We start from the raw sequence: 18,945 nt of genomic DNA, 5'->3' as shown, positions 1-18,945 counted from the left end.
CAAATGCTGCTAAACTATTCCAGAATAGATATTTTGAAAATACCTTGACTTTACAATTTGGATCTAAGGACATGATGCTTTGGAAAGGAGTTTCTTTTATTTTTACAGAAAATGAGACCTGTTGGATTGCTTCTATCCCAATATGGTATGATAGACCACGGCCTCCTGAAAGGTTGCTGTGAACAACTTCAGAAAATTACTTCGCTCAACTGATGACTGAGATGAACCTGGCACACAGGTTACACCATGAAAGATCTGATTAACAGCGTCCCCATTCAGCAGGAAGCAGTTTGGAGAGAAATAACTGCGCCCATGTTCCCAAATATTGTTTATAAATGTTCTTTTACATTTAAAGGGGGATATGATATAGATATGAATAATTTGCATTGGTATAGATTTTGCTTTATTGATAGAGATTTAAGGTCAATTTTGTTATATGTATATGTATTTTTGATACTGATTAAGGTATTGTGATTATGTAGTTCATTTAAAAAATGTAATGTATAGAGGTTGTTAATGGATAGTTATCAATATTAGTAAAACTTGTAGTTATGTTAGTTAGATTTTCTAGATATATAGAGATATATTTAAGTTACATAGGCATTCTTCATATCTTTCAAAGACTACAGAATATCGCATTTTAGATGTTTTAATAACTTAAGGCTTTTCATGACAATGAGACACGTCAGCTCCTGGCAGCACCAATCTACTTCAAGAGGAAGATGGGCATCAAAGAGGATCCTTATGGAGTTTGATAGCCACTTGGGCAAGAAACTGCTCTTGCCTGGACTGTTGGCATAAACTGGACACGAAGAACCCACAGAGAGAGGACTAAATATGAGATGATCTTTTGGGGTTCCTGATTCAAGAAAGAGTCTGCGAGACATTCTGAAGGACACAGCAGATAGTGAATGAACTGCCTTCGAAATTTCCTGCTGCATAGAAATGTCTGATGGATATTTATGGGCCTGTAGGCCGAAGATGGATGCCCCAACAGTACAAAAGAACTTTGGGTGACTGTCTAGGCAGCGAGATGTCTCTGTCATTTCTAGAGTTTGGAAGTTGCTTATTTCTTGTTTACTTAGGTAATATTATATCCTTCTGGAGTCTTTGATGGAGTTGAAGAATAGATAGTTATAGTTTTCCTTAGTTATGATAAAAGATAAAGTAGATATAAATATTATAACTAATTCTTACTTGATAACTGTTTTGTTATATGTAATTTTACTATGTTAAAGTTAAAGCCTTTCTTTTTTTTTTAAACAGAAAAAGGGGAAATGATGGAGGATTCCCATTGGCTAATAAAGAACCTGCCTGGCCCATTTGATTGGCCAGCTCTTAGGTGGGCGGAGTAGACAGAACAGGAAGAAGGAAGTGAGGTAGATGGCTCAGTCAGATGCTACGCCTCTCTTAAGTTAGACAGACCGCCGTGCCTCTCCTCAGAGAGAGAAGCCAGACACGATGAAGCTCCAGCCCAAGATGGACGTACGCTAGAATCTACCTGGTAAGGCACCACTTTGTGTTGCTATACAGATTATTAGGTATGGGTTAGTCAAGATGTGAGTAAGAGGCTGGAAGTAATGGGCCAGGCAGTATTTAAAAGAATACAATTTGTGTGTTGTTATTTTGCATGTAAAGCTAAGCATGAGGGAGCAGGGCGGCTGGAATCCGACCCAGAGCCCATCACTACAGAAAGATATATTGCACTAGAGTGTAAATGATGTGGTTCTAACAGCTTTATCTTCTGGAGTGAGCTTTGGATACTGGATATTATATAACATATGTGTAGATTTACTTATACATATAGTCTGCATTTATATTCTGCATCATAGACTAATATTGCCATAGAAAGACAATTGATGGCATTGTATTACTAGTCCAAGGGGCCCTTTTCCTCCAACCATCCTGGAGTCTCAGTACCTGACAGCAAGTGTGTTTCAAGTAGAGTGGAGGAGCCACCATTACAGAGCGAGTCTGTCATTTGCTGGATGGGGACAACCAAGTCTGTGCCACAGAAATGAAATCATCATTCCTTAAAGGGGCTGACATTTGAGAGGCAATCTGAGTATGAAGTGATTCTAATTGCCTTCTCCTCCTGTGGCTTCAGTTTTGTTTTGGCTTCACAAAACACCGTGAATCACTGGGTAGTGTATGCTCTCTGTCTGGAGAGATGGATTGACTGACAGACTCACTTTTATTTCCCCTCTATTTATCAAAGACTTACAGAGGGAGAAACATCTTTTAAACACACATGGAAGTTCATGATTTGCTTGAACACAAAGAGAAACTTCTCGGCCACACTAGGAACACAGAAGATGGCAGTGACCAGGATGGCTCTCTTGAGATCCGATGCCACCTCTTTGATGGCGTTTATCCTCATAGTCAGGAGATGGACATCTAAAGACGAAGAGAAAAAGCTGGATATTGCATATAAAGTTTAGAGAATCGAGTATTGTCTACTAAAGCAACAAGATTTACGAGAAACGTCTGGCTCAATTGCATTAGGAGGAAAATGATTTTAAAAAAAGTCGCTTCCCTGCCTTTTAAAATGAAAACCATCTGCGATGAAAAATTTAAAATGATAAATCTCCTCCTTTCACACAGCTACTGATAAATGGGGGGTTGTCTTCCTCTTTTTGGAGGCAGCAGGGTAGGGATTAGAAGCCTGTGGTATTTGTGCATGCAGATCTTTGATTAAAAAAACCTATATATTCTTTTCTGGAATTTTAATAAGGTTCTAATTTATTAATTATTTTTATTACATGATTTAATGAAAGTACTTTCATAAAGGATGCAACTTTGGGGATGAAATTTAATAACATTTGATCTTTCTTAGCTACGGCAAAAGAATTGCTGTGTTTCAATATGTACAACATTTTAAAATTCAAGCCGTTTATGTCAAGGGTTCTTCAATGCAATAATATTTTAAATAAGTAAGTTTGTACAAGTTTATGTCTACAGTTGATGTTAATTGGCCAATGATAGATGCTTTTCAGTGAAATATTTTACTTTGGTAAGTTTTCCATTTCTAGCATTTATTAAGAATATGAAAAATAAATTATTTCTCAATCTGCTTACACATGTAAACAAGAAGCAGAACATTTTACACATTGGTGCTACCTATGAGACTGGTTTTTTGTCAATTTTTTCGACAGATTTAGCTATGTGTGCCCATTGTTATAAGAATCTAATAAGAAGCAATGGCTGAATTCATGTAAACTTATTCCGTGTTCTGTCTCCTTGGTTTATTAGAGGGCCTGTAATCCGATTTGGTTAACTTTGAAACAAGAGTGAATGGGACTGTCCTCTGTGTTAGGAGCCCTGGTCTCCTTTGGAAACATGAGAGTTTAATTGGAAATTCTGGTGTCTATTTTACAAGTCATAAACTAAGTAATTGTTTCCTAATGGAACCTGGCAGTGCCACTGAGGGCAGATTACACAGACCTGCCATCCTGAGGTGTTCTAAACAGGTGACAAATCATTAACAGCAAGTCTCTGCATATCCGCAACTGAGTTCTGTGTCTGCGGCTGGAGGGGAACAAGACCAGAGAAGAGCAAGGGAGGTTTGAGCGGGCAGAAGCTGCTGCACTAATGACTGGTATTGTCAGCCACACCAAGTGCAGCGGATGATTGCTGCATCTTCAGGCTCACCTTCTCAGGGATGTTGCTATGGGTACCATCTCAGAGGTGTCATAGAAAAAAGGAGCAGGAGGTAGATTGATGAACAACATAAGGAAGTAAAGGATGCGCATCGGCATAACACTATGAAGACATCAGACCCCTACAAACGAGTGAGTTGCATACTTCGGTGGGGACCCATTAAATATGGAGGATGGCAGACAGGAGACTTGGCTGAATTGTCAACAAATGACAAATAAAAGGAGCTTTGGAACTATTTGATGGCCCCAATTACCCATAAAATAATCAGAGTCCTGGACCTTTGTCACTTGGGTATAATCTTTTGTCACTAAATTAATTTATGAGCCTCTGGAAACTGTGTGCATGGGCGGTGTATGGGTGCTTTTGTCATATGGCAAGGCGAGGGAAAGCTGTTCATTATTTTAAAGGCACTCAGTTGAGTTTTTCTCTTTCCACTTTTTTTTTTTTTTTCAGATCCCTGCTCCCTTCTATGATGAGAGAGTCTGTGAACTTGCCAGCTCTCTAGCCCGTTGCCTTTGAAGTTAAACGTCACAGTTACCTTCCTCTTTTAATATATTGGTCATCATCAGTCTCATTCTGTGTCTCACTCCATCTAGCTTTGGAATAAAAGTCAGGAAAAATTTTTATGAGCATTTTTACAAATTGCTGTGTTTCGGTGATTGGCTAACAGTTGTCAGATTTCTTCCAGGCAGTGTGGGGAAAGTGACATTTTCTGAGTCTCCCAAGTTGATGCAACTTATTAAAGTAGCATAAACAATGCCGTGGTGAAAAGCAGGTCTCACTACCAAACTTCATTACTGTCTTATAATCACAGAGTGCAGCCATGTGCGTGTGTGTGTCCGTATGTGTGTGTGTGCGTGTGTGTGTGTGTGTGCACGTGTGTGCGTGTGTGTTTTATATTTATAGTAGGAATTGTTAAATGTACTCTGCTGGAAGCCCAACTGCACCCTCACAGTTTGGTGGGAAACTTAGGGGTTCACATTTTAGGGGTCATATAGTATTCAAACTCTCCACAATCACTTCAGTTATTTCAGTATATATATATAGCTAGAATACACACACACACACACACACACACACACACACATATATAGCTAGAAGATATTTTTGTTTTCTTCCCCTTCTCTTAAGTATTTTTTTCTTTTTCTGTTTTCCCTTACACTTTAAAATCATAGTTCTTGCTCGGAATGTCAACCAGAATAGCATTCATAACTTGAGATCGCTGTTCATTACTTTTCACACATAGATCACGTAACAGTCATTGGAAACCAAATTCTGTGGTGATTTGAACAAACTCTTGGGAGACCATTGCAGACACTGCTATAAAAAAGTGTTTTTACTAAAATCAATGAAAAGACCCTTGGCCCTGACCGACTATGAGTTTATTTTTTGTAGGCATCAGTTTTCTCAGGCAAGGAAACAAGAGATACTCTCAGAGAGGAGCGAAGTCCTGACTCTCAGACACTCCTCTCTTTGTGGCTCTAACTTCAAGTCTACATCATTGTTGGAACTAGAAGGAGATATTTATGGGGAAATGAAATTCTATTTGACTAAGCAGTAAGAACGAGACAAATCTGAAAACACAAAAAGAACCTAGTCTTTATCCTTTAATTTTTTTTTCATAAATTCAGTACTTATGGAATGGCCATCATATGTCAGGCGTTGTACTGAAAACTGGAGGAAAGAAGGTAAATAATACACAGGCCTTTCCCCTTGGATCTTGTGGCCAAGAAGGCCTATTCTTTAAATAGGTTATGATAAAATGCTGCATAATAGTGTGATTGGAGACACCTTGATGCCAGGCGTGAAACTGACTAAGGGAATTGAGAACATCAACTGGAAGGAGAGTTTTAATGTTCCAGGACTTGTTAAGTGTGAAAAACAAATTGAAGTCTTTAAAATAGAAGATCTACTACATTGAAAATGGCACTAAAGCTGGTTGAAGTTGGCTAAAAGACCCCAACTTTAGGGGCTTTGTCCCAATATGTTACTGCATACACATGGGAAAGCAAATCTCTATTGCTAAATGCCAAACCTTTAATTTCCTGTGGATTGTTTTACCATGGTATATAACAGTTTAAATAAGCTTATAGTCATTCAAAGTTGTGATTATATAATCTGGACATTTCTTATACTAGAGTGTCTTAAAGTCAACTACTGCCTTTTATTATCAGTTTCAAAATAATGTTTACCTCTATCATATCAAACTGCACTGCATTAGATACTAGAGGAGCGTAGGAAGGCATTTTCTGCCACAACACTCAATTATTATTTACTTTAGGTCCATTATTAAGTTAGACTTTTCTGTTTCAAATTTGTTTTGCTTTCTCAGATTTGAAAGTTGTCTGGAGATCCTAGAAATATCTGGAGTCACATAAGCAGTTCATAAAGTGACTAGCTCATCACTGCTATTTACTAGGCAATTAATCTACCAGCTATTATCAGTGATAATAAACACGGTACATACTAAATCTTGCAAGGTAGCCAGTGACCATCAAGCCATTCTTAATCGTACAAATGTCAGAAATTTTATAAAATGGCCAGCTGATGTAAAAGTTGAATTTAACATACAACTTACAATTTACAACCCGCACATATATTACAGCACGATTATAAATTGTGTGGAATTTTTTTTTATACCCATAAAAGGTCAGGTTTTACTACAATGCAAATTTAGAGCCTTTATTGAAATATGCCTTCTTGAAGGCTGCTGAGAATTTTTATGCATCCATTAACTGTATAAACACTTGTAAAGGACAGCGTATCTCTAGAAACACACTCATGTGTGTATGTGTATATTTGTCTGTATTTATAACCTCATGTGTGAATATACATCATCGTATTTATCTGTACATATGTCTTCCCTACATCTGGAAGAATATATTTGTGTTTGTAGAAAGTTGGTCCAGTGTGCATATACAAATGCAAATTTTGACTCTTCGAAGCATGCTCTCATATTTGTATGCCTTTTTCTCGGCAATCTTGCCAGTTGGTATATTTCCTTGCTTATCTCCATGTTTGTCTTCCCCTGCAGTATCCCCCATGAAGTGGCGCTGAAAGATCACGTTAGCACAGTGGTATGAAGTGAAATACCACAAGTCTGTAATTTTTTGGTCTTGAGAGCATTGCTGGGCTAAGTGGATGGAAATCTTTCAGTAATTATACCAGTTTGTATTCGTCTCACATTTGGGACCAAATACAAATCCAATCCACTCTTTCTTCCTGTGAATATTCATAAAAAACAAAGTGCCAATTCTGGTCTAATCATGTATGGAACCAAATATGTTGATGAGGCCTAAGTATATACTGTATGTATGTATACATATGAATGTATATATTTATACACATTAATTTTGCTTGTGTCCTCTGCTGTGCAATTTGTTTGTTTAGTATAAGGCTTGCTGTTATAATGTGTTAATAAGCTGCTGAAAACTTGGCACCTATTACTTGAAATGACAGCTATGTTAGAAGCCTATTAACACAGCTCCTCAGCTACTAGAAATGAATTTCAAAGATGGTAAATGAACAAAAGCGATTCATATCTTTAAGGAAAGCAAACACCGTGCTCAGAAGCATATACATGTTGAAAAGTTATAGTATATAAAACCTCTTTAACTCTTCCACTTAAAGAAACAGCGGAAGGGTATGTTTGGAGAAAGGAAAACTGCCTCTAAGATTTCCAAACAACCTTGAAGACAGAAATGTAAAGGATACCACGCACAACTTCCTCTCTTTGTTTCTATTGTGTTCTGATGAGAACTGTGTTAAACATCGGAATAGAATGGTGCAGGTAGAGGAAGTTCGCTTTTCTCTCCGTGAAAAAAAAAAATATCATCTGGATTTAGCTCACACTTTTTCTGCGTCTTTGAGTTTAAAAGGCCAGCGTCTGCCATTGTTCTTAAGGCCAGGCTCTTTATGAGTTGCTGGACTCTGTCTTTGAACTGCTTTTCTTTCCTTTAACCGTCATTGAAAGTTCACAAGATGGCTCATAGGCTTGGGTAAAGTTCAGCTGTGATTATGGAAAAAAATGTGCTTAACTTAGCTAAGAATAGCCTTATTTTCTTCCACTTTCTACAATGCAGTGTAAGGGAGAAGGTTCCCAGGAGAGGGGTGGTCATAGGCTGATATTTGGGAGATATGGCTCTACTCTTTTAAGTTAAGTTACTAATTTTTAAAACTCTTGCTTTTGAAATTAAACAAAGGCTTAAATTTTGACTTAAATATGTAAATTAGAAATCATAAGTTTTAGATGAACTGAACTAGCATTCAAAGGCTGTAATAGGCTGCTTTATTCACTTATAATTCTTTGGTGAAGATTCTGTAATATCCTTACAAATGCTAGTTTAATTCATAGATCCACATATGTAATACATGTATTATAATATCTTGTATGTATTATGCAATTTACTATCATCCTTCAAGCCTATGTCTGGCTACAATACCATCTATAAAGGAAAGATTGAAAACTCTTTGAGAAAGACAGAGAATAAGCATAGACTCTAAAAATTTAAAAACTTATAAACCTAAAGCCACTGTGTGTGTGTGTGTGTGTGTGTGAGAGAGAGAGAGAGAGAGAGAGAGAGAGAGAGAGAGAGAGAGATCACTGTTGAGTGTCTACACTAAGAAACCTTCACAATCAGTTTGTGAAACATTATTGTCATGTTAGAGAAAAATGGTGAGACAAAATGCCAGCCTTTACCACTGAACCTCAGTAAAAAATGAATTTGGTATTTTGTCTAAATAAAACTCAAAGCTTTTCCCAGGTATGGTGACATTGAAATTGTTACCACGGATTTTTAACTGTATATGATCTTATCTGAAATTCTGTCAAATGAAACTTCTGATTCCATGATCCTTCCTATACCAGTGGTACAGTAACGAATGACAGTCACTAAAGTCCTTAAAGTGTCCAAGCGAGGCCATTTAGCTGTTTTCATCCTTATTGGCTATATACTAAGTATCACTTTTTATCAAATGATTGAAAATTAATATAACATCTTATATTTCTGTAATATATATTATATAGATAATAACAGCCGTTCATATATTTGAAGACCACAAATACCCCATTCCATGTCAGATATTTAACAGGGAAAAATCTAAACTATTAAGCACATAATAGAAGTTTTTGAAGTATTCTATTTACAAATGTCAATTATTTTTATTATTGGGGAAGTAGCTCATGCTTGTAATACAGGTACTTAGGAGACTGAGCCAGGAGGTCTGCCACGGGTCCCAGGCCAACCACAGCTGCATTGTGAGTTCCTCATCAGCCTTCGTTACAGAATGAAAGTTTCTCTCAAAAAAAATGTCAATAAACTTTTGCAAATGAACTACAAAATGTTATAGTACTGCCCCTTTGTCAATTAAAATCTGTTCATTCATAAGATAAAACAATAACCAAAAAGGAGTGTAGTATTAATATTCCCAAGGTACCAAGACTTAATACTATTTTATGTTTTAAGATAATTATCTTATTCTTAATATTTAACTAAAAAATTGTAAAAAAAGAGATGCCTAAAGTTGAGCTTGAAAGACACACCCAGGTGGCAAGTGGCCATCACAGAAGTCAAGAAGTATAATTGTCAACACCTTAGATAATTATGTCCATCACTGTGTTATCCTGCCTACACCCTACTCAAAGTAGCCAGCATCTATACTCTCCTGAAGTTGTCTATGGTTTTGCAAGCTAAACATGAATGGCGTGGCAGGCTAGTTTAACTTTCATAGATAGAATCATGTTCTTTTGCATATGCTATCTGTACATCACTATCATTAGTTATATTTACTAAATAAAAGTATCAAGCTATCCTACATGCACCAAATACACTCTTAATATGGCAGTCTGGGAACCAGGGAGGTGGCTCCATGGTAGATAACATGTACTACTTCCAGAGAACCAAAGTATCATTCTCAGAACCCAGATAGGTTGCTCACAGCTGTCTGTAACTAAAGCTTCAAGGAACTAGTACCCTCTACTAGCTTCCACAGACACTGCATGAGTGTGCACAAACAGTTTCTTGGTCATCCAAACTTTTTGAAGTATGAGTCCCATCTCTTGGAGTAGGGCCTTAAGCAAAATCAGTTATTGGTTGGTTACTCCTACAAGACTTGTGTCACCATTGCATTAACGTGCCTTGAGGTTTGTGGCTGGGTTGTTGTTTACATTTCTCCCTTTGTGGCATGCACAGCACCTTCCTATGCCATAGACACTGGTGTGAAACTCTGTAGGCACCAGCTGGACTCCATGTTCAGTGGGTTGCATAAATGTTGTCTTCAGCAACGGGGTCTTTATTTTTTTTATCAGTTTGTGGAGAGCAACCTACAGTCTTGGCAATAGCCAGGATTGTTTGGGGTTTCCCATGGGACTCCTGCCAACAACTTAGCTAGATGTAACCCAGTTCCATTACTGGAAGCTTTATTTGGTGATAGGAGATGGCCAGTTGGGGTTCTGTCTCACCCATTATTCGGCAATTTTATTTAGATTGCCATCTATCCTTCTATCTATCTATCTATCTATCTATCTATCTATCTATCTATCATCTATCTATCTATCTATCTATCTATCTATCTATCTATCTATCTATCATCTATCTATCTATCTATCATTTATCTATCTATCCATCATCTATCTATCTATCTATCTATCTATCTATCTATCTATCTATCTATCATCTATCTATCTATCTATCTATCTATCTATCTATCTATCTATCATCTATCTATCTATCTATCTCTATATATATCTTTAATTTATTTTCCAATTTAATTTTACATTCTATCCACATTTCTCCCCCACACCCCTCCTCCCACCCACCCACCAACCTTACTCCCTTATCCACTCCTCCTAATGGGTATGGGCTCCAGTAGGAAGTCAACATCCTGGCATATTAAGTTGGGGCAGGACCATACTTTCCCCCCTACACTAAGGCTGATCATTGCATCCCACCACAGGGAATGGGCTCAAAAAAGCTGGCTCATGCAGCAAGGGTAGATCCTGGTCCTACTGCCAGGTACCTCACAGATAGTTCAAGTTTCACCACTGTGTATCTTAGGAGGCATCTACTGTATTAGGTTTCTGTACTGCCACTCAAATGGACATCCATTTTAGCTGTCTCTACCTAATAATCCGTCTCTCAATTCCTTTTTCTCAATCTCATTCCATTTGATCATCCAATTCCAGTTCCCCACCATCCATACCTATTTATTATTTTTTTCCTTCCAATGGAGATTTCTCTGCCCCTTCATTTTCCCTTACTTTATACCAAACCTCTGTGATTCTATAGAATGTAACTTGGTAATCATTGATTTAACAACTAATTTTCACATATAAGTGAACTTATACAATATTTATCTTTCTAAGCCTAGGATACCTCACTGAGGATGATTTTTTTTTCTAGTTTCATCCATTTCCCTGGAAATTTATGATGTCATTATTAATGGCTGAGTAATACTCCATTGTTCAAGTGTGCTACATTTTCTTTGTCCATTAATCTTTTTTTTCCTCATTTTTTTTGTTAAAGATTTCCATCTCCTTCCCTCTTCCTCCTCCTTCCCTCCCCTCCCTTCCACCCATACCCCCTCTCCACCCCTCTCCAAGACAAAGAGCCATCAGGGTTCCCTTCACTATGTTAAGTCCAAGGTCCTCCCAGCTCCCCCTATGTCCAGGAAGGTGAGCAACCAAACTGACAAGGCTCACAGTGAGCCCGTCCATGCTGTAGAGTTCATGTTCATTGCCATTGTCCTTGGTTTCTCAGTCCTCCTCCAGGGAGCCATTCTAGGGTTGGCAGAGACTTGACTCTAGAGGGGTTCCCAGGTGTCCAGGAAGACGCCCCCAGCTAGGTCTTTGGGCAGCTGAGGAGTGGGTGCCAGAAATGTACAGATCCTATTGCCATACTCATGAATATCTTGCATATCACCATAGAACCTTCACCTGGCATTGGATGAAGAAAATGACAGAGCCCCACATAGGAGCACCGGACTGAGCTCCCAAGGTCCCGGTGAGGAGCAAAAGGAGGGAGATCATGAACCGGACTTTCTGAATGTGGCTGTCCATTAATCTTTTGATGGAAATCTAGGTTGTTTTCATTTTCTGGCTATTATGAGTAGACAGTGAACATAGTTGAGCAAGTGTCTCTGTGGTGGGAAGATGCATCCTTTGGTTTATACCCAAGAATTATATAACTGGATCTTGAGGTAGATTTATTCCCATTTTCCTGAGGAATTGTTACATTGATATCCATAGTGGCTGCATAAATTTGCACACCCAGCAGCAATGGATGAGTGTTCTCCTTACTGCACATCATCACCAGCAGGAGCTGTCACTTGTTTTATTTAGTCATTCTGATCAGTGAAAATGAAATCTCAGAACAGTTTTGATTTGAATTCCCCTAATGGCAAAGGTTGTTGAACCTTTTTGTTGTTGTTGTTGTTGTTGTTTGTTGTTTGTTCTGGAAAGTGTGGGCATTAAAACTTTATTACATGGTGTAGGAGGTCCTTCTGTATTTGTGTTGCTTTCATTGGTTGAATAAAGAAACTGCCTTGGCCTTTTGATAGGGCAGCCCATAAGTGGGCGGAGTTGACAGAACAGAAGGGCAGTGCGGCAGATGCCATGGTTCTCCTGCCTGAGACAGACACTGCTTAGAATCTTTCCTGGGAAGCCACAACCTAGTGGTGCTACACAGATTATTAGAAATGGGTTAGATCGAGATGTTAGGGTTAGCCAATAAGAGGCTAGAGATAATGGGTTAGGCAGTCATGTAATTGATTCAGTTTTCGTGTGGTTATTTCAGGTGTAAGCTAGCTGGGCGGGGTGGGACGCAGCCAACTCCTCCATACAACAATTACATTGATTATTTTATTCTGTGTGCCCTGTGTGATCATGTATTTGTTCATACAAGCATACTCGCATCACAGAAGAATTCATTCTGTTCTACCATGTGAATCCCAGGGATCAAACTCTGACCTTTACACTTTGTAGCCATCTCCTTTACCTCCTGAGCCATCTAGACAGTCAGAAAATGTATCTTCATAACAAAACCCTTGGGAGCTTCCTTTCTTGAAATGTGCTTCACTAGAATGGTACATTTGTTATAACTGGTGTTCTTGCAGGAACATGCCACTTATAGTTTATAGTTTACATAAGGGTTAATTGTTGGTGTGGCATATTCCATGGTTCTGGAAAAGTGGATAACAGTCTATAACTGTAAAGATATTTAATTTGGATTTTAATAAGTAAAGCTTCTCTGAAGATTAGAAAGTAAAACAGCCCCACTGGTCAGCCCTACCGACCAGACAGTGGTAGCACACACCCCTAATCCCAGTAGCCACACTAGTTTGCCATAGGAATCAGGTGGTGCAGGCCTTTAATTCCAGTGGTGCACACCTTTAATCCCAGCCCTAGAGAGGAATATAAGATGGGAGAAGAAAACTAACAGACACAGTTTCATTCTGAGATTCCTGGAGGCAGGATCACCATTTTGAACTGAGAGGTAAGAGCCAGTGGCTGGCTGTTTTGCTTTTTTGGCCATCAGGTTGAACTCCAATCCAATTTCTGTCTCTGGGTATTTATTATTCATGTTACATATAACTGTCATGTTAGTATCAAGTAGATTATTTTCACTTCTTTAAAAGGCTTCTTGTGCTCTGATTTTACACATCCTTCTTCCTTGATCGCTGGCAACACTTTTTTTTCCACTTTACTTTTTCCAGCATATTATATAGTTGGGTTCATACAGTACTCACTCACTTTTTTCAGATTGGTTTCTTTCATTTAAATAGTATTTATCTAAGATTCCCAGGTGTCCTTCCATGACTTGATGACAAATTTTCTTTTACTAATCAATAGTATTCTGTTTCCTGGATTTAGCATTGATTATCTACACACTTGATGAGTTCATAGTGATTACTTCCAAATTCTGGTCTCTACAACACTGATATACGGGCTTCCATGTAGATGTAAGGATTCAGTTCCTTTCAATAAATACAAAGAAACACAATTTTTCTCCTGTGGTAATATGATGTGGGATTCCCCTCTGTGTACTGTGACTATGTTTTATATCATTGGTTAATAAAGAAGCTGCTTTGGCCTGTAGCAGGGCAGAATAGAGCTAGGCAGAAAAACTAAACTGAATGCTAGGAGAAAGAAGGCAGAGTCAGGGAGACACAATGTAGTTGCCAAAGGGGATAGATCCTGGAACTTTACCTGTTAAGCAAAAGCCTTGTGGCAATACACAGAATAATAAAAATGGGTTAATTTAAGATGTAAGAGTTAGCTAGAAATATATATGAGCTAACTGGCCAAGCAGTGTTGTAATTAATATAGTATCTGTGTGATTATTTTTGGTCTGGGTGGCTGGGAAATGAACAAGCAGCCTCTTCCTACAATAATAGAATGCTTAGTTTTGTCCTAAGCTGACAAGTTGTCTTCTGACATGGCTGTATCATCTTGCTTGGCCCCCAGCAGTAGTTCTTGTTCTCACCAGCATCTGTATGGTTTGTCTTCTAGATGTCCATCATCCTAATAAGTATGTGGTGGAATTTCATTGCTATTTTAATTTCTATTCCATGATGATAAGTCATGTGTACACTTTGTTCTGTGCTTCTCTGCCATGTTTATACTGCATCTAATTTGGGGCATCTGCTGAGTTCTTTCGCTCATTTTGGAATGGTAGAAATGGATCAGAATTAAGAGCACTTTTTTCTCTTACAGAAGTTCTGAATTTGGCTCCCATCATCCACATCCAGTGACTTGCATCTGCCAATCACTCCAGTTCCAGAGCATTTGAAGATCTCATCTGGCCACCTCAGGTACCCCTACACACATATACAGCACAGCATAAAATAAAACCAAACAATTTTTTTTCTTATTATGGAGATTCATATAAACCTTTTATCAAATCTCTTTTGTAGGTAGTCTCTCCCAGTCTGTGGTTTTGCCTTTCATTTTCTCAGCCACATCTTTTATGAATCAGAAGTATTTAATTCGAATGAGGTCCTGCTTCTCGAGTGTTTCATTCATGAACTATGCCTTTGACACTAAATCTGAGAAGTTATCCTCAAACTTGAGATCATCCAGATTTTCCTCAAGAATTTTGATGATTTTGTTTTATATTTAGACCTGCTATCACGTAAGATTAATATTGATGAATTGTGAGTCTAGATTCCCTCTTTACTTTGCTACTAGTTATCAGTTTTGTAGATCAGTGTTTAAAGCTCTCCTCTGCTCTGCTATCACTGTTTCTGATTCTTGGTCAAGCATCAGTGTTTTCTCATTATGGGTCTGCTTTCATTTGTCTTTACTACCAATGAAGTTAAATTCTTTTATAAGTGGCAACCATTTCCTCCTTAATTTGTCCTCTAAGTGTCATAGATGAAGTCTCTAAAAGTTGTGTGTGTCTTGTTGTGTTACTTTCCTGTTGTCTTTTGATGACTAATCCATTATCCAAATGTTACTTTAGATCAATTTTAGGTTATATTTATCTATAAGCTCTTCCAATTATTCTGGTTTTAAAAGCAAAATATTGATGTTATTAATAGCCACAAGATTTGTAGTGATTTCTCTACTCATATTAATATTATTTTGGCTATCATTTTAATTTATCATTATCATCAAGTATAATTAATCCATTCTTAAAATAAAATTTATTTTGTTGGTGTTGTGAAGTGAATAATTTAGCATATACTTTTATTCTTTTACCTGCCCCCACCTATTTTCTTTGTATCTAATTTCTATTTTAGAAACTGTAATGTAAACTGCACTTCAGTTTTCTGATATATTATTTCTCTTATATCATTTAAAATTATAAATTTCATTTAAAAGTAATCTTAGCAGCATTTGACAAGTTTTCATAGGGAATACTGTCCTAAGATAAAAATTTGAATTTAACATTTCTTTGGTCTACGAATTGTTTAGAATTTCCTTGCTTAATTATTAACATGTGGTGATTTGGAAGTTACCAGTTTCTTAACTTCTAGCCTATATTCGTTAGGATCACAGAAAATATTCTATATGACTTCATTCTTTTGATATTTTAAGAAAGTGTTTTCTTGGCCAGTATATGGCCAACATTGGGAATATTCTTAAAAGTAACTCTTTTTCTTAAATGATTGCCCCCATGCTTAATATTTATTATATTACACTTTGATCACATTAAATATTTAATTATAATTTTTAATTTGATTGGGCCATTATGGCCTATATTTGTAAAACCAATATCCTGGAAGCTGAGGAGGAAGATCATGAATCCAAAACTATCCTGAACTAACTAGCTAGTCCTTGTCTCAGAACAAATACTAATTTTAACTGTTATATCAATTACTAAAGATGTATTTAAAATGTTAATTAGGATTGTTTCTTTAGTTATATCAATTATTTATTTATACCTGAGGGCACATTAAGGACACACATTTGAAATTGTGTACCTTCATGGTGAACCTTTTACTATTAAGTCTTCTATTACCTACAGCAATACTTAAAGTTTACTTTAGCAGTGTTGATATGTGAAGACCATTGTTTACTTTAACATTTCTTACACAGTATATTGTATAGCATTGTCTTAAGAACAGTGTACTTGCATATCATTTGCAATTATCTGGCAGTCATTTTATCTTTAATTAAAAGATTCCCTTTAATTATCTTTAACAGATTTATTAAGATATCTTGCTTAAATATATTTTTCAGGCCATTTCTATTTTTGCCTCTGGCTCCCTTTATTTCCTCTTGCATTCTTCCTATGATGTTTTCAACTTTTTCTTTTAAATTTTTCATTTATTTCACATGCCAACCACAGTTTCCCTTCCCTCCTCTCCTCTTGCTTCCCCCCACTTCTCCCCATCCCCTACACACTCCTCAGAAAGGGTAAAACCTCTTAGGGGGAGACAACAAAGTCTGGCACATTAAGTTGAGGCAGGACCAAGCCCCTCCACCCTTCACCAAGGCTGAGCAAGGCATCCCACCATAAGGAATGGACTCCCAAAAGCAGGAATAGATCCTGGTCCCACTGCCAGGGGCTCCACAAACAGACCAAGCCAGACAACTGATGAGGGAGTCCCCTGTGTATGCTGTGAAAATGTTTTATTACTACTGGCTAATAAAGAAGCTGCTTTAGGGCAGACTAGAGTTAGGTGGAAAAACTAACCTGAATGCATGGAGAAAGAAGACAGAGTCAGGCAGATGCCTTTAGTCAACCAAGAAGGAAGAGGTAACAAACCATGAGCCTTGTGGTAAAATGTAAGATAATACAAATGGGTTAATTTAAGATGTAAGAGTTAGTTAATAAGAAGCCTGAGCTAGTAGGTCAAAAAGTACTGTCATTAATATAGTTTTGTGTGATTATTCAGGTTTGGGTGACCAGGAAACTAAAATGCATTCTCCTTTTACACACAACTGTCACCCAAATGCAGAGAACCTAGTTTGGTCCCATGAAGGCTCCCCAGCTGTCTGTCTAGAGTCTAGTTTGTGAGCTTCCATTAGCTCGGGTCACTGTCTCTGTGAATTTCCCTGTTTTAATCTTCACACACACACACACACACACACACACACACACACACACACACACACACACACACCACTCATATAATTTCTCCTTCTGCTCTTTGACTGTATTTCTGGAGCTCAGCCTAGTACTTGACTATGGATCTCTGCATCTGTTTCTAAGAGTTACTAGATGAAGGTTTTATGGTAAAAATTAGAGTAGTGGATTTTATCCATAATTAGTTTTTATATTTTCATTACTGCTAGTGGAGAAACACACACACACAAATATATATTATGTCTTTGATGACTAGAGATTGAAACATGAATTCTTGACTCATAAAGTTTAATGTGACTTGACAGTCTTATTCCCCTTGTAAGTATTGCAAAATTCTTTTAAAAAGCTTCATGTCCACCATCTTATTAGAACATATACTCAAGCATCAACAAATTTTGGTTATTGTTTTCATGTGGTTAATATTGATTAATGTTTATTCTAATCTTGAGGGCTAAGGATATGCCTTTATCTGCAGAGCACTTGTTACACAAGTGTGAGAACTTAAATTTGAAGGTTGACCTTTTACACAAAAATCTTGGCATTGTGCCTCACGCCTATATCTCATTGCTTAAGAGGAAGAAATGGGCAGATCCCTGATACTCACTGGTCAGCTAGTCTAGATTACTCACTAAGCTCCGAGTTCAGTGTAAGACCCCCTCTCTAAAACTAAGGAGGGCAGAGATCAAGGAGGATGGATACCAATAGAGACCTCTGGTCTCTACACACGGGAGACTGACAATTTAATTACCTATATAATTGGGAAATTATTTCATTTGTGTGAAATAAACTGAGACTAAAAAGCAATATTTTTAAAGACGTTTTTTGCATGTGTGTTGTCTGGATGCCTGAGTATATGGCACTACGTGAGTGCAAGAGTTAGAAGGGGGCATATGATCCCCTGGATATACAGCTGTTGTGAGGCCTTGGAACCAAACCTGGATCCTCTCCAATAGCAGTAAGTGTTCTTAACCACTGAGCCATCCGCATAGCCCCTGAACGAATGTTTTTGATTTTGTTAACCCTGACTTATATTCTAGGAGCCTAAGTATATGAAAGAGAGAAAGTTAAAACTGTGTAACAATTAATGTCTTAAGTAGCCATATTTCCCAAGAAAATTTCTGGGAAATTGACGAGAGAATGAACAAATGGCCACATTCTTTGGCCAGGAACTATAGTGAATTATAACAACACTAAAAGGTATTAGAAGGACCTACTGTATCAATCAAAAGATGATAACATCTATTCAGAGTTTCAGTTAATTTGAAAAAACAAGTCAGACAATAAATAAAATTATTTAAAATAATATAAATTGTAGACATTAATGATGGATGTCTTTCTTAAAATTTTCATCTACATCGCACATTCAAATACATCATCTAGGGACAGAAAAGTTAAACATATGCAATTCCTTTCTCATAGATGTAGCAAATTTTAGTGCAAAATAAGTCCACTGGATCTTATTTATATTTTATTTCTATATTCCTCATGGAGTGTAGTTTTTCTGTAGCAAGAAAGTCACATGGTCCTTACATAACAAAGTCTCATGGTATGAAGGGAAGGACAGGTAGTTGTGATGGTTTGGTCGATATGAAAGCTTCATAAACCAATTTCAATGCCTATTTACTGTGTTCAGATCCTTCTAAGTATGATTTATTTCCATCCAACCAATAAAAGGCCACATTTTTCTTTTGCTGCTACATCAAGCTTAATGGTCTTCTAACAACTGTAGGACGATTTGTAGAGTAACCTGCCT

This window comes from Arvicola amphibius, chromosome 5 (assembly GCF_903992535.2).
Source record: "Arvicola amphibius chromosome 5, mArvAmp1.2, whole genome shotgun sequence".
NCBI classification, from domain to species: domain Eukaryota; kingdom Metazoa; phylum Chordata; class Mammalia; order Rodentia; family Cricetidae; genus Arvicola; species Arvicola amphibius.
The sequence above is the reverse complement of the archived record's forward strand: the minus strand, read 5'-3'. Positions refer to the sequence as shown.